Source organism: Petaurus breviceps, unplaced genomic scaffold (assembly GCF_028583685.1).
Source record: "Petaurus breviceps papuanus isolate PSGF00001 unplaced genomic scaffold, PetGlider_PUasm1.0 91133, whole genome shotgun sequence".
Taxonomy (NCBI): Eukaryota; Metazoa; Chordata; class Mammalia; order Diprotodontia; family Petauridae; genus Petaurus; species Petaurus breviceps.
Genome location: NW_027187419.1, coordinates 81,424,620 through 81,441,977, shown reverse-complemented (window position 1 = coordinate 81,441,977; position 17,358 = coordinate 81,424,620).

Below are 17,358 nucleotides of genomic sequence, written 5' to 3'. Positions count from 1 at the left end.
TAGAGGAATGAGTTTGGAACAAGATGGAGGAGATAAAGAGTCCTGTTCTAGACATGTTTGAGATAATGGTGGAATGCTCAGTTGGACATTTTAGAGCATAAATTCAGATCCTCTGTGTGAACTCAGAGTATGGAAGCCCAGAGGATGGACAATGCTATAATTGTAGATTAAAGATTTGTTTGCTTTAGCCCCTCTGTTGGAATAGCAAGTTTCTCTTGGAACCATCCCTAGTGTCTGGCTCTGACAGGGAATTTTTGTCTCTTTTCTTCATGAATGCCAGTTCTGATTCTTGAATCAACTTTGTTGGTAAAGAAGACCCTAGAATTGTATTTCTTTCTTTATCATCATTCTGATAATACCTGGCAGTAATTTGAGCCCTTTCAGTAATCACCATCCAGACTGACTGCATTGAGAACTACACCTGTATCTTATGTTCATGCAGTGTCCCAGTCCTACTTAAACTTAACCTAAAGACCTGGCTCCATTGTATAGATAAGTGTTTGTTCTGATTCACTGCAGTGGGATGGAAGGTCTCAAAACTGTGTCACTACCCCCATGGAAAATATAACTATATGGAGCAGGGCCAATGACAATATCACCTTAAGGCACAGTTCTTAATCTTTTTATGTGTGTGCGATGAATGCCTTTGATAATCTGGTGAAGCCCATGACCCCTTTTCAATAACATTTTTAAATAATTGAAGGAAATGGTAAATTTAAGTTAGGAGTTGATAAAAATAAAGATGCAATTGTTTTTCCCATCCAAGTTCACATATCTCCTGAAATCTATTCATAGACCCCCCATATTAAGAATCCTTGTTCTAAGGGCACATGTCCAGGGTTTTGCTTTTTCCCCCCATAAAGTTAATGCCTAAGAAAAGTTTGACATATTTGAATGGCAGATCTACTGACCCACAACCCTACCCAAGTTCTGCTTTGTATGCAATTACAACCAGCAAAATAACTGTTCAATCCAAATTCAAGTGAAGAATTCTTGAAGATCAGAACTTGTTGAAATGACTTAAGAGTTGAGATAAGAGAAAGGAAGCTTCTTAGCTTACATTTAAAACTCTTTCCTCCAATTTGCTTCTAGTTAATCTTTCCAGGTTTATTTGACATAACTTTCCTTCATATATTCTATATTCTGGACAGACTGGCCTATTTGCTATTCCTTGAATTCAGCCTTCCTTCCATCTTTTGCCATTCTCTCTCCACCTTTACCTCTTAGTATTTTCAACTGCCTTTAAGGTTCAGCTCATGGGCTACCTCCTATGGGAAGTCTTTCCTGATTCCTTTGGTTTTCAGTGTTCTATTCTTCCTCCTGAAACAATCCCATGTACCTATTTACCTGATTACATGTTATATCTTCAAGTACACCGTATGTTTCTAGAGGGCAGAAACAGATTTTTAGTTTGTATTCTGTTCCTGGTACAGCACCTTGCACAAAGTAGGTACTTAGCAAATTCTTGTTGGGTTGGACTGGGGCAGTCTCAGAAAAAGCATGTCATCGGAAATGCAGCTGGAGCTATCTCTTCATAACCTTGTCTTTCACAAACTCAGCTTTTTTCCCCCAGCACACCCTCTTCCCCCATTTCAATTTTATCACCAATAGGTGAGATCCAAAGCATGGCAAGAGCACACATAATGCCTGAGTGAGGGCAATGCAGACACAACACATGGCTTCCTTCTTACCTATCAACATGCTGAGGAAGACATATGGAAATGTGCCCACACCTGGGAATCCTCTCAGGAAACCCAGACAACGCCGTCATTTCCTTCCAAAGTCCTGGAGACTAGACTAGGTCTAACCCTCCCTCTAAAAACTAACAAATCCAACTAAGAGCAAGGTTGCAGCCAACATTCACCAACATCTGGTAAGGATGCTTCATTCCCTCTAATAATAGATCTTCTGCATGCTAAGGAATGTATTTCTTGGACTGTGAGCAATGTCATCATTTGCAATGCATGTCAGTTGGTCCCTTTGTGTCCAAATGACTTTTCTCTTTACCATACTAACAGGTGGTGTTAATGCAAGGTGGTGTGGTGTAGTGGAAAAAAATGATGGACCTGGAGTCAAGGAAGACTTTGAATTCCACCTTTAACACTTACAAGCTGTGTGTCTGTAGGCAAACCACTTAACCACCCACTCTCAGGTCTTGTCATCTGTAAAATGAAGATAATACTATCTATAAGAACTATTTATCATGGTAGCTATGGCTAAGTAAGTTTCTTTTTTTGTTTACTATTGTATGACCTATGGATGTTTTGTTTTGTCCAGTATTGAGCCTAAACTGTAAGAGGACTGGCTTGAGTTAGGCCCAGGCCCAAATAGCCATTCTCTGTTAGCTGTTCTCTTCTCTATTAATCAGAATCCTATTTTTTTCAAGGCTCAAATAAAGTACCTCATCCTCTCAGATGAAAGAATTATTTTCCTCCTCAGATTTTTGTAGAGTGCACTTCATGTATCCCTTGTAAGTTTAGCTTTACCTCTACACTTTGTAGTAAGCTTATTTGAGGCAAAGTTGTCAGCTTACATTACAAGTTCTTTGAGGGTGGGGAGCTAGACATTTTTTGGCCTTTGTATCCTCAGTGCCTCACACAGTATTTTTCACTTGTTTTTAGTAGCGGTTAGGGGGAAAGAAGGGACAATATTAGACTTGTGATTTCCTTTTTATAGGGAGCTCCTGGAGAATAAATGTCCTCCCCCAGTGGGGTGATAGTTGTTTTACAACTTATAGTCTCATCAAGTTAGCTGTCTGGGCTACAGAGAGATTTACTGATGTGCCCAAGGTCATGTAGTTAGTGATTCAAACTCAGGACTTTCTTATTCCAAGGACTGACATTGGAAAATTCCTCTGTGATATTATTTAAGGATGGCATCCAGGGAATTTTCATTGTTTCTCACATGGCCACTTTCCTTGATGCCATAATCTCCAGAAACTCATCATTCTGCAGGATGAAATCAACTCAGAAAATCACACCTCCTCAGTCATTTCCCATACCAGCCACATGACTTCATTGTACTGCTACCTTGTCATCTTCTTTTCATATGTGCCTTCTCTATTTGATTGTGAACTCTTTGAGGGTAGGCACTCACTGTCTTATGGCTTTCTTTGTGTCCTCAGCTCTTAGCACAGTGCCTGGCACATAGAAGGAACTTACAAATGTTTATTGACTCTGATTCTGACTCAGAGGCCAGTTCTTTATCTACTAAGCCATTCTTCCTTTTCTGTACTTTCTTTGTACATAGCATGAATTGATAAAAGAATGAAATACAAAGTATTTATTAAGATATTGCTACCTGTCAGGGACACAGAAAAAAGAGTTAATATAGCTCCTGTCCTCAAAAAGCTTACATTCTAGTAAAAAAAACCCAACACACATAGGGGAGTTGCAGACAGGGAGACAATGTTTTGCTTCGGAAAATTGCAGAGATGATGAGTAGAGTCATGGGGGAGTAGACTGATACATACGCATTTTCCAGTAGCTATCATAGTATTGATTTTTATAATGTCTTCAAAGCTGGAAGTGAGTGGCAAGGGAATTGAGGGTATACTCAGCAAAGTGGCTCCTGAGAAGATGGCTGGGGAATAAAATGAAGCTTGGCTAGAGCCAGCTTAGATATAGCAGGTCTTATGAAGTGCTCACCCCAATCAGAAGAGGGGAACCTCAAGGTGGGAGTTCAGATATGAAAGAGCTAACTCCTTCAGGGCATGGATTGTGGTCTGGCCTTCATGGTAGATGTTTCATAAATGTTTGTTGAATGAATGAATGGGATGACTTGGCAAAGGTCTCATAACTAGTTAGCTGCAGTGCTGATGCTTGAAGCCAAGTCTCCTGACTTATTTCAATACTCTGTCTAGCATACTGGGCTGTCTCTCCAGTGTTCTTTATTTCTTGGCTAAGAGACTGGCTGACTAAGGACTTCTGTGTATTTTGCCATATTTGTGATGGGTTCACTGACCTCAAAGCTATAAGCAGCAAGAGGCTCTCCTCTGCCAGGATATCACTTTGCACAAGGAGAATTTTTATCTTCTTACATTTTGATCTAGATAGAAGAGTTTCTTTTAATGGAGGGGTCAGGTTGTGTTGGGGGCACTCTAAAAAGAAAGCTCAGACTTGTTCCATTTTATAGAGCCATGTACTCAGTTTCCATGTCTGTAAAATGGAAAACTGGTGAAGGAAAGCGATTTTTAAATCATAGTTGTGCTTAGGGTAAGGGATTAGCTTTGAGTGGAAGCTATATGTGAGTTCTTTGCTCTCTACTATTAGGAGGAAGAAATAATTAATACATAAGGTCTCATTACTGACCAAAGGATATTTTGTCCAGAAATTGAGATTTGGGAGTGTTGACTTTTACTTTACATGCTGTTTACATACTTTACATGTTTTGGGGTGTGTGATATAAAATCAGTCTCACAGGAATCATAGATTTAGAGCTGGAAGGAGCCTCAAAGAACATTTGTTCCAGTCTCTTCATTTTTAAAGATTAAGAGACTGAGGCTTAGAGTATCTAACTGACTTTATGTTTACAGAGATAGTAAGGATCAGAGGTAGGATTTGAATCCAAGTCAGGAAGATTTGGATCTCTAAATTACAGGTCAATGGCAACTTTGAAAAGAGAAGTTTGTGTTGCATGATGAAGTCAAAGTCAGACAGCAAAGAGTTGAGAGGTAAATGGGAACTGAGAAAATGGAGGTAACACAAATAGAGTTTGCTTTTTTATAGGAATTTGGCTATGCAAGGAAGAAGAAAGACTCATGATGGAAAATGCTATCCACATCCACAGAAAGAACTATGGGGCTCGAATGCTGATTACAGCATCCTATTTTTCTCTCTCTTTTCATTTTTTTCTTTCTCATGATTTTCCCTTTTTGTTCTGATTCTTCTTTCGTAGCATGACTTATGTGGAAATATGTTTAACATGTTTGTACATGAAAAACCTTTATCAGATTGCATGCCATTTTGGGGAGGAAGGAGGGAGAAAAAGATTTGGAATTCAAAATATTATAAAAGTGAATGTTGAAAACTATCTTCACATGTAATTGGAAAAAAAATACTATTAAGTGGGAAAAAAGAAAATAAAAACGAAGAAGAAATCTAGGATGATAACTTGAGGGGATGGATCAAGTGAATTTTTTAATGAGATCTGGGCATGTTTGTAGGTAAACAAGGAAGGAATCAGTGGCTACACAGTCACTGAAATATCAGCAAGAGAAGAGTGGGGTGAAAGAATCAAGGTGCCAGAGAAGCCATAAGAAGACTTGTGTTAAATTAAAAATGCATATATGGCCATTAAAACCTATTACCAGTACAAGGTTTGAGATTTCACTTATCAACCCCAGTCTCTTCTTCTAAGCCTCTCTTTTGTTCCATAACCTCTCCCCCCACCCTTTTTCCCTTGGCATTTTTTCTATTTCTCTGGTCTTGCCCTTTTTAGCCAATTTCTGGGAGTAATTTAAAAGTTCTAAATTTACTACCTGTGAACAAAACCGGTCATATAAAAATGAGATTATACATAAAATAATAAATTCTAAGTTACTTTTAATTTGTTAAAATCCTGTCAATTTTTAACAAAACAGAAAATATGTTGTTTTTTCCATGTTACCTGTTGATCTTTTCTTGTCTTAAAAAGTTAATATTTACATTTAAAATAATGAGTATAATAAATTGTAATAAGTGTAATAATGAATACTTAATAATGATGATGACTACTTACCTGGTCAACATAATGTACATTATTTTTCTTATTCTGCTTATTTCACTGAATATAATTTCATATAAACTTTCCCAAGCTTCTTTGTGTTTACAATATGTCATTAGTTATGATATAGTAATATCCCATTATGTTTTTGTAACAATTTAGTTATACACCAATTGTTGAATATTAGAAGGTATGCTATATTTTCCCTTCTTTGTATCTGTAGCATATAGCAAGCACATAACAAATGCTTGTTGATTCACTGACATGGCTAGGTTTTTGCTATGACAAAGCTGCTATGAGTATTTTTGTACAACTAGAGTCCTCCCCTCCAACTTTAATACTATTCTCAAGACATAATTCTAGGAGTAGTATTATTGGGTCAAAAAAGATAATCAGCTTTATGACTTTTTTTGCCTTTTGGAAGGCAATTGGAGTTAAGTAACTTGCCCAAGGTTACATGGCTAGTTTTTTTTTCTTGGGGGTGTGTGTGTGGGTGTTAAGTAAATGAGGCCAGAACCAAATTCAGGTCCTCCTGACTCATTTACTCACTGCACCACCTAGCCGCTCTAGCTTTATGACTTTTATTATATACTACCACATTGAATTCCAAAAATCGATTTCACCAATTCCTACTTCCCCAACAGTATAATACTCAGCCAACACTTAGTCTTCTCATTTTAATCATCTTTGCCAACTGAATGGATTTGTTATATCATTTTAATTTTAATTCATATTTATACAATTATTAGAAAGCGTAAATAAGTTTCAGGTGAAAAATCTTTTTAAAAAATCTTGATTTTGGATGACAGGTTTTTATTAGATAAGTTTACTACAAAGATCTTTCTAGTCTTTCTTTTCCTCTTCAATTTTTTCTCTACTTATCTTCTTTCTTTTGTCATTTCCTAGGTTTTTCTCTTTCAGTATTCAAAGCTAACCAGTCATTTTGCTTACATTTTTTTCCACTGAATTTTCAGGCTTAGATGACAAGATAAATAATCACTTAAATAATCACCAGGAGAATCTACAAACACTTATAAGAAAGTAATCTATTGGCCAAAGAGCAAACCAAGTATGCCAAAACACGTATTATCTTGTAGTATAAGTAGTAAGTAATGTAAGTAATAAGCAATTATTCAACATGCTGCCTCAAAGTGCTGTAACATTTATACTTCCTTTGATTATCACAAAACTTTTGATTCAATTCTGGGCTCATAGCTCATTTGCATACTGAAATATATAAAATGGTTCTAAAGCTAGTGACAGAGTATTTGATTTCCACAAAGAAAACTATGCTCCTTTTAGACATACTACTAACATAGTGTCAAGAAAATCTGATATAGAGTCAACTTTAGTTTTGTCTAGGTTTAAATGACACTTTCTCCTAAACAGAATTAAGTTCGGCTCTCACATTAAAAACAGAGAAGAACCAAAGTATCGTAGGAGTCACTGAACATACCTAGATTAAATCAAACTATATTTCCTCACCAAAAACACATTAAAAAGCCTCTTTAATTTCATGAAATCTTTTTTTTGATAATATCAAAATTTCATTTGGACTAAAATGTGAAATTCCTAGTGTATTTCAAGGAAAGTTAGAGGATAAAGATTTCAAACTTGACTTTAGCTATTTTTTTTAGCTATAAATGCCTTCTTTTCCATACAAGAGACATTGAATGTACAGATATTAAAGAGAAGGCTGTAAATTAACAATAAATTCTTTACTGACACCCTGTAATCAATAGGAGGAACATAGTTAAAGTAAATATATACACAATACCTGTCTTAATGTACACTTTTGGATTGTTAAATGGACCATAAGACATTTGGAAAGTATCCTAACAAAAAACTGTATTATGTCAATGAAACACAGGACTTATCACCCTAAGGCAGGTAAAGAAAGACAAGCACACCAAAAAGGAGGTAGAGGATTCATAGACATTCTTGAGCATATAACAGATATGCTTGTGGAATGAAAAGACCTCACTTTACCATGCAATAGTAATAGCTGAGAAAAGGTATATGTCACTGGATTTGTTGAGTATAATCAAAAGTGATTTGCCTTCAGATGGGACCTATGGGATGGCTAAGGTCCGAGAAAGAAAGATGTCCTCTGTAGACTATATCCACATTAGTTAGCTAGGTGATATGGTGCAGAGTACTGAACCTCAAGTCAGAGAGACTTGCATTCAAATCCTCCCTCAGACACTTAGTAGCTGTGCGACTCTGGGCAAGTCATTTGCCTTGCCTTAGTGTCCTCAACTCTAAAATGGGGATAATAATAGCACCTCCCAGGGTTGCTGTGAGGGTAAAACGACACAAAATTTGCAAAGTGCTTTAAAAATCATAAAATACAGCTAGTTGTTGTTGCTGTTATCCACATAAAAATATGTTGACAAAGAAGCATCCAAAGAAATGGCTGTGATGAGGATTTATTGTGGATACAGAGATTAATGAGGATGGTTCAGAACCAGGACATTGTCACTAGAAATTATAGAAGGGTTATTCTTAAGGAACCCAGATTTAGTGATCAGTAGAGATTACGTTAAAAAAAATGGTAGGCTCTGCAAAACGTGACTATGAACTATTCAAAATTCACAACTTACTGAGTACTTGGCAATACATGACCTGGCGGCAAGAATTATACATAAGAATCTAGCTATCTTTCATGAATTGATGAATAACAAATTCTCCATACTACAAATACAGACCTCAATATGTCCTGGAAAATTCAACTAATAGTCCCTACTAGAACTTGGCCATAATTACACGCTGAACTGTTGCCCACAATTGCTCAGAAAGCCAGACATTTAAAATAGATGTCTACACATCAAATAATCCTAGCTTCCATAATTACATCCCCTTCCTACCTTTTCAGTCTTTTTTTTTTTTTTTTACAAACCTTACTCTCCCCCACATATTCTGAGATTCAGTAACACTGGTCTCCTTCCTGTTCCTTGCACAATACACTCCATCTTCTGTTTTTGGACATTTTCACCAGCTGTCCCCTGTGTCCTGAATGTTCTCCCTCCTAATCTTCTTCTCCTGGCTCCCAGTGTGTCCTCCCAGTCTCTGCTAAAATCCCATCTTTTTCTAGGGGATTTTCGCTATCCCTCTTCGTGCTAGTCCCTTCCCTCTAACATTATCTCCAATTTTCCTGTGCATATCTTGTTTGTACATATAATGATTTGGGTATTATTTCCCCCATTACACTGTAATCTTCTTGAGGGTAGGGACCAATTTTTTTTAACCTTTCATTGTATCTTCAGCACTTAGAACCATGCCTGGTACACAATAGGAGCTTAATAAATGCCTATTGATTTCACTTGATTATGTACAATGAAAGCTTTCAAAATAGTGAAAGAGTGTAAGGAATCAAAATTATGAGTTAATGCGATGTCATGCTGTCTATTTTTGGAATTCATAGGCTCCTAGATGATCATGGATTTAGAGCTGGAAGGGACTTTAGGGTTATGCTGAAGACACTTTGTTATTCTACAGCAGATGGGTTTATAAACTAATACTTTCATTCAATTCTGAAAATAATTATTTTATCTACCTCTGCAATAAGTCTGAAGAACATTAAAACTAGGAGACAGATTTGTCCCAGGACTGTTTCCATCCATACTCCTTTGAGAAATATGACAATTAGATAATGATATTACATAAAATTTGAGAACAGTATTTTAAATATATGTTTCATTTTTTTCAGTTGCGTCTGACTCTTCATGACCCCATTTGAGGTTTTCTTGACAGATACTGGAGTGGTTTACATTCCCTTTTCCAGATCATTTTACAGATGAGGAGACTGAGGCAAGCAATGTTAAGGGATTTATCCAGGATCACACAGCTAGGAGGTATCTGAGACCAGATTTGAAGTTGGAGAGATGTCTTTCTAACTCCAGGCCTGGCACTCTATCCACTGTGCCACCTAGATGCACCTCTTTATATGTGTCATCATACTAAATACTCATGATCTCCAAACAATGTGTACTAAAACAATTTCAGAATGTAGAGACCTACCAGAAGAAATCAAAACCATGTAGGTACAGGATGAGGTACATATAATGCCTGTCTCCTGGAATTGTCCTGTAGATGCTTTTAATGGCCCTGTAGAATATGAGTTGACTCTTCAGTGCTTTTATTTAGTTACCAAAAGCAGTCTTTTTATCCACTTACTTGATAGCCCACAGAACATTAAAATTAAAAGAATAATGGCACGATAGTGACTTTTTCCAGGATGTTTCTATCTGAATCCCATAAAATAAGATGAAAAGAATAACAGAATAATAATCACAATAACAATAATTAGTAAGTTGATAGTGTGATAATAACAATAATATCTTACATTTATACAGAACTTAAAGGTTCACAATGTTCTTTACACATATTTTCTCTTTTGAACCTCACAACAACCTTTTGATTCAAGGAGTTATGTTAAGTTGTTTTTCAGTCATCTCTGACTCTGTGACTCCATTTGGAGTTTTCTTAGCAAAGATACTGAAATGGATTGCCATTTCCTTCTGTAGCCCCTTTTACAAATGAGGAAACTGAGACAGGCAGAGCTAAATGACTTGCCTAGGGTCACACAGCTAGCAAGTATCTGAGGCTGGATTTGAAATCAGGTCCTCCTGACTTTAGGGCCAGCACTCTAATCACTGTACCATCTAGTTGCCATGTTATGTAGGTGCTAGAGACATTATCTCAAAGAGAAGTTGTGTGACATTATTGTAGTCACACAATACTTCCTAGCTAGTGGTGTTGAAGGCTGAATTTGAAACTACATCTTCCTGACTCCAATACCAGAACTTCATCCACTACCCCTTTGTTAACTGCAACCATATTTGACTGGTAATTTCCCTCCCTCCATCAGCATCTTCTTTATACCTTTTAGTCAATTGTCAATTTGTCAATGGATGACTGAAGTGGCATGGATAGCTTTTGTGACTGCCATAGCATTTTGGAGTAGAGTTGGTGACCTGTCATTGATATCTTTTGCATGAGATCACTGGGGACAAAGTGTCGGAGGCTGGAACCCAACGCAGGTCCTTCTGACACCGGGGCTGGTGCTTTACTCACTGCATCACATAGCTGCCCCCATTCCACCATTTCTTTTTTTTCCCCCACCATTTTTTAAAAAAAAGCAATCGGGGTTAAGCAACTTGCTCAAGGTTACACAGCCAGTTATTTCTGGGTGTGGTGCTGAGTATCTGAGTCCAGATTTGATCCAGGTCATCCCGACAATGGAGCCAGTGCTCTTACTCACTGAGCCACCTGGCCGCCCCTAAGCAATTGGGGTTAAGTAACTTGCTCAAGGTTACACGGCTGGTGCTCTTACTCGCTGTGCTACCTGGCCGCCCCCCACCATTTCTTAAAGATAATTCCGTAGACTGTTAGAGTAAATAATCAGGAAGCATTTGTTAGCTTTGTGCCATGCAAGTTATCTTATGGTATACCATTTATGATATTGCCATTTGCAGGCTTTTAATGGGAATATCATTTTCAAACATATTTATTAAATATTTGGTGGGACTTTGAAGTTTTAAAAAATATTTACATTGTCTTTTTAAAAATAACATGTATAATATATTGCAATTCTCCTGAAACTTGATTAGTCTATTTTTAATGAATTGTTCAGTATCATTGAAAAACTTTTGATAAGTTAAAAAATTAAACATTTCTAGCTTTTTACACCAAGCAAAGAACATTCAGCTTTGTCTGCCTTGCATTTGCATCTGTGACTCATCTTCTTCACCTGGGCATGAATCCAAGAATACTGGCCTTGCAGATTTGTTTTGATTTAGTTAGCAAGAGCTTTATGGGTGAAGAACTTTAAGAGATTTTAATCAAGTAATGAATTAAGCAAAATATCTTTTAAATTTTCCCTTATGAGACACAATTAAGAAAGAAAATGGGATTCAGAGATTTACATAACTATAAATGAGAAGTAGTGTAAAGTGAAGAGAATAAGAAAATCAGATATTAGGTTTCTGCTCCTGTTTAATAACAGTCTGTTAAATACTGCAGCTAATGAATATTCTTCCATGGATATGTAATTTTATTGATTTGGGTACTCCCTCCAGTGATGAAGCTCATAAGCCATCTGATAGTTATACTCATTGTGGGTAACTTGGGTAGGGATCTACCCAACAAAATAATAATAGCTGGCATTTATAAGCATCATCTACTACATGCCAAGCACTTTACAAATGTTATTTCACTTGATCCTCACAATTCTGGGAGGTGGGCATTGTTATTATCCACATTTTACAGATGGGGAAATGGAGGTAGACAGAGGTTGTAACTTATTCAAGGTTATGCAGCTAGTAGCTAGTGCTGGATTTGCACTCAGATCTTCCAAGTACTGGGCCCAGTGCTCTACCTATTGTGCTACCTAGGTGCCAACATTCCAGGAGCCTTTCTCTACTGTTATTGACATAGCCAAAACACTAATGGAGCTCATGGGCCGACCATCAATTATTTCGTATGCTTGCTTTCACTATGTGCCTAGCTCACCTTTTTTTCTCTTTCTGCTTATCTAGATTTCTGACATTCTTTTACTACTTTTATATGATTCCTCATTTGTAAGATGTTGTAGCTAGAAATCTTTCATGATGGTGGCAAACACTTTGAGTGAGCCTATATCCCTTTATCTTATGTGTGACTTGATATTAATTACCAGGCCATTGAACAAAGTTCTGTTTCTTGTTATATCTTTCAAGGAAGCTGGTGGGATTTTAATAGATTCACAGGAGGAGACACCTTTTTGGAGGAGAGCTTTTAAGGCTGTTTCTTTCTACTAAAAATATTTTCTTAAGAAAAAAAAGAAGGAGCAGCTAGGTGGTGCAGTGAATAGAGCACCCGACTCTGGAGTTAGGAGGACCTGAGTTCAAATTTGGCCTCTGACAGATACTTAACACTTACTAGCCATGTGACCTTGGGCAAGTCACTTAACACCAATTGCCCTGCTTTCCTCCCCTCCAAAAAAAAAGCGAAAAAAGAACAACCCTGTCAATAAACAATAAGTATATAGGCTCCCTGATTTTCTTCATACCTTTTAGTTAATTGTGTAACTATTAAGAAGTTGCCAAAAGTAGATTGTTGATTACAAAAACCTGTCTATTCTCTTCTCATGCTATTATTAAGCATAACCTCAATGTGTTCATCGGCTGTTCTCATTAAAATGATGTAGAGATGAGAAAATAGAAAAAAACAAGTAGGTAGTTATTGATAGTCTTTCAGTTATCTTTTTTTAAAGTAACAAAAAAGTTCAAGTTATTTTCTGCACCTTTGATATTCATGACTTTTTCAGATAGTATAACAATCAGTTCCCCAAAGCTTTCAATATTATGTCATTTAACACATTTCCATATATATTTTATCTGATTTAATTGCTCTTTCCATCTTCATTTCCTTCAGTGCTACTTCTACTTCTTAATGAAGAACATCTGGGACTATGATATTAAAGTCTAAAATGTGGCAGACCCATATATAATGTTAATGGGATATAAGATCTTCTCCACCCATTAATAGGCCTCACATGGAACCCATTAAGGGAAGCTTGCTTAGGGGAGGCTTGCTTGTAGGAAGACATGCACACCTTTTGTTAATTTTGAATTAGGCACTGAGTCATGAGAGTTGTGATGCCCTCTGCCTCAAAAAATTTTGTGTTGGGGTTCCCTCATTGGAAGAGTGTTCTTATGATTTGACCAGATGAGACTCTGGATAGCCATTAAGGAGACCCCTCCTGCCCCCCCTTTTAAAAACCCAGATGTTGGTGCTTCTCTCTCTGGTAACTGCGCATTTATTGCCTTGGTCAGACACTGGGATCTGTCTGTTGATCTGTGCTAATTTCTCAGACAGTTAGAAGCCCTGTCTGTTGGTATTTATTTCTCTGCTTGTATTTTTTCTATTTCCTTTGTTTGGATTTTCTCTGAAGTTCAGGGAGCTGATTTTTCCCCTGAACTAATGAATATAATTAAAATAAGATTATTGACACCTTTTGGAGCAGTCTTTCCTAGTAAAAATTTGCTATATAAATGAATTAAAACTATTTATTTATTTTTACATTCTTTAAAAAAAATTTGACTTCCAAATTCTCTTTTTTCCCCCCTCCCCTCTCTCACTGAGAAGGCAGGCAAAATCACATTAATTTATACTGTAAAATCACGCAAAACATATTAGCTGTATCACAAAAAGTAAAAAGAAAAGGTAGATAGTGAGAAAATTATACTTAAATTTGCACTCAGAGTTCACCAGTTCTCTCTTTGTAGATGGATAGGATTTTTTTCACCATGAGACCTTTGAAATTGTTTTGGATCATTGTATTGATCAGAGTAGCCAAGTCTTTCATGGTTGACCATTATTACAACAACATTATGACATTATTATATAATTGCTGTTATTGTGTACAATGGCTTGGCTTTTCTCACTTTACTTTGCATCAATTCTTATAGGTCTTTCCATGGTTTTTTTCTGGAACTATCCCCCTTGTAATTTCTTATAACACAATAGTACTCCATCACAAGCATGTGCCACAACTTACTCAGCCATTCCTCAAATGATGAGCATTCCCTCAATTTCCAATTCTTTGCCACCACCAAAAGAGCTGACTTAAATGGTTTTTGTATGTATGTATCTATCTATCTATCTATCTATATATATATATCTATATCTATATATATATATATATATATATGTATGTTCTTTTCCTGTGATCACTTTGGGGTACAGACCTAGTAGTGTCACTGGGTCAAAGGGTATGCATAGTTTTATAGTCCTTTGGAAATAGTTCCAAGTTGTTCTCCAGAATGATTGGACTAGTTCGCAACTTCACCAAGAATTTATTGTACCTATTTTCCCTCATCCCTTCTAGCATTTGTCATTTTTGATAGATGTGAGGTTGTACCTCACAGTTGTTTTCATTTGCCTTTCTCTTATCAATAGTGAATTAGAACTTTTTTCATATGATTATAAATAGCTCTGATTTCTTCTTCTGAAAAACTGCCCATTCATACCCCTTGACCATTTACCAACTAGGGAATGGCCATTTAAAAAAATAAATTTGACTCAATTTCCTATATAATTGAGAAATGAGATCTTTATCAGACACCTTTCCCCTTAATTTTTTTTTAAAAAAATATTACTTCATTGTCTATGATACATTTGAGCAAAATGTAGTTTCCTTGATTATCTCTTTTAATTAGGACTATTTTTGTTTTTGTGTTGTCTAACATCATGATTGCTATCCCTGCCTTTTTTTTTGCTTCAGCTGAAACATAATAGATTGTCTTTAACCCTTTATTTTACTTCTCCGGGTGTCTTTCTGTTTTAAGTGTGTCTTTTGTAAATAATGTATTGTTGAATTCTTATTTCTAATGAGAATTTCTGCTATCCACTTCCATTTTATGGGTAAACTCATTCCATTCAGATTCACAGCTACAATATTAAATGCTTATTTTCCTCTATCCTATTTTCTTATGTTTATTCTCTTTCTCTTTTTATCTTGTCCCTTCTCAAAAGTCTATTTTGCTTCTGACCACCACCTCTCTTAACCACCACCCTCTTTTTAAAAAATCATTCTCCCCCTCCCTGACTTCTTTCCCTCTTATTTCAGTCCTTTGGGCAACATAAATTTCTATACCAAACTGCATGTATATGTACATTGTCCCCTCTTTGAAACAATTCCATTGAGAGTGAGGTTCAAGTATTATGCTTCCACCCTCCCACTTTCCCCTCCACTATAAAAGTTCTTTGGGTTCTTCTTCAATGTCAGAAAATTTCCCCATTCTACCTCTCCCTTCCTCCTTCTCCCAGTGCTTCCCTCTTTCTCACTCTTTTATTTTTTAAGATCATCTAAACATAATCAACTCACACTCCTGCCTTCTATGTAGATTACTTTTAACTGTCCTAATAATGATAAAGTTCTTAGGAGTTACAGGTATCCTTTTTTCTCATATAGGATTGTAAACAGCTTAACTTTATTGAGCCCTTAGGATTATTCTTTCATATTTACCTTTTTAATACTTTTCTTGATTACTGTGTTTCATTGTCAAATTTTCTATTCAGCTCTTGTCTTTTAATCAGGAATAAAGACAGTTCTCTCTTTATGTTAAGTGGATTGTTCTGCAGACTTCTTTGTAAAGTGATTTTTATGTAATGTGAATTTATCTGGCTGTCAGGAAAGAAGAAAGGGAGGGAAGGGGGCAGGAAGGGAGCCACACACTCTGTGGAGGTAGAAAGGTGGCGCATGGTCTAAAGGCACATGGGGACTTGGGACAGAGAAGTGAGAGTAGGAAGAGGAACATTTTGGGGCCAGGGTAAGCCATTGTGGAGTCTTGTTGAAGCCAATAAGAACACATCAGGGACAGACATGGGACCAGACATGGACACAGCCAGGAAAGGATGTGGTGACATGTGGAGACAGGGACAGACATGGTACCTGAATACAGACAAATGAAAGATAGACATGGGATGGGTGGGGTCAGACAGACAGGCTGGTGGGTGGAGTTGGGAAGAGGTCTCCTTTCTTGGTGACAGATGTCTCAAGCCAAGCCCCTGATCCTGCTGCAGCAGTCTTTCTGAGCATCTGTTCTTCTGCTTTCACTTACAGAGCTTTTTTAAAAAAGGATTTTATTTTTATTGGGATGGGGGAAGGAGGCTGTGCCCAGGGGCAGGAAAAAAGCAAAAGCACAGTTTTGTACAGTATAACTAGGACAGATTTTCTTTTTGGAATGTGAATGTCTTTAAGAATTCTTTATGTAAAGTTCAATTTGTGTAATGCAAATTTAGGTAAAGTGTGTACATGAAAACCTTCTATTTCATTAAATATCCATTTTTTCCACTGAACAATTATACTTAAGTTTTTCTGGGTAGGTTATTCTGATCATAATCCTACCTCCTTTTCCTTCTAGAATGTCATATTTTAAGCCCTTTACTCCTTTAATACAGAAGCTGCTAAATCTTGTATACTCCTGATTGTGGCTCCATGATATTTGAATGGTTTCTTTCTGGCTGCTTGCAATATTTTCTCCTTAACACAGAAGTTCTGGAATTTTACTATGATATTCCTGGGAGTGTTCATTTTGAGATCTCTTTCAGTAAGTGACTGGTGAATTCTTTCAATTTCTACTTTACCCTCTGGTTCTAGGATAAAAGGACAGTTTTCCTTGATAATTTCTTGAAATACCAAGTCTAGGCTTTTCTTTTTTTTGATCATGACTTTCAGGTAATCTGAGAATTCTTAAATTATCTCTTTTTGATGTATTTCCCAGGTTTTCTCAATGAGATAGTTGATATTCTCTTCTATTTTTTCATTTTTGGACTTTCTTATTGTTTCTTGACATCTCATGAAGTCATTAGTTTCCATTTGCCTAATTCTAATTTTTAAGGAATTATTTTCTTTGTACCTATTTTTTCATTTGGCCAATTCTGTTTCTTAAGGAGTTATTTTATCAGTGAATTTTTGTACCTCTTTTACCATTAGGTTAATTTTGTTTTTCTAGGTGTTCTTTTCTTAAAATTTTTTGTGCCTCTTTTACCAAACTGTTAATTCTCTTTTTGTAATTTTCTTGTATCATTCTCATTTCTTTTTCCAAATTTTCCTCTTTCATTCTTATCTCTTTCTTTAAATCTTCCAGTAATTATTGTTAAGCTTGG